Below are 637 nucleotides of genomic sequence, written 5' to 3'. Positions count from 1 at the left end.
TTAAAGGAAAGTAAAAAATAAAAGCCACATGATATAAGAAGAAAACTGTAATATTCAGACAAGAGACAAAAGAAACAACAAGAAGACACAACGAAACACACGAAATAGATTATAGAAGAAACGGGAAAACGATCATAACCCTCTTTCAACCATACAAACAGAAAGAGCATTTAACAGGATTTCGCTGATATTTCCCTTCGAAAAGGCGACATACATACAACTTCGGCCACAGGTGTGATCTCAGGGTAAAAGCTATTAGCCTTATTATGAGTAAATGGTTACGTTGCTTACCATACTAATTTCATTAGAATGCTGAATTTGTACTGATTGCCTCTTAACATATCAAAAGATCATGAAAAACTTAGTTCATCATCTCTCTTATATCCAAATAATTGTGATATGTAACTTATTGATCACGTTAGATTTGAAATACTGTAAGATTCAATAAAATGGGATACCTAACGTGATAACATTATTGTAAAGAAAACAAATATGACATACATCTTATTAGCTTTTCTATACTTAAGTTACTGTGTAATTTAACCATTAAAATACTATATTTATTACCATTTTGATGCGAGAGTTTCCTGTTCTCCCCTCTCACGCCCATAGCATCTGCTATTTTCATTTTTGTCTC

This window comes from Penaeus monodon, chromosome 34, assembly GCF_015228065.2.
Source record: "Penaeus monodon isolate SGIC_2016 chromosome 34, NSTDA_Pmon_1, whole genome shotgun sequence".
In the NCBI taxonomy this organism is placed as follows: Eukaryota; Metazoa; Arthropoda; class Malacostraca; order Decapoda; family Penaeidae; genus Penaeus; species Penaeus monodon.
The sequence above is the reverse complement of the archived record's forward strand: the minus strand, read 5'-3'. Positions refer to the sequence as shown.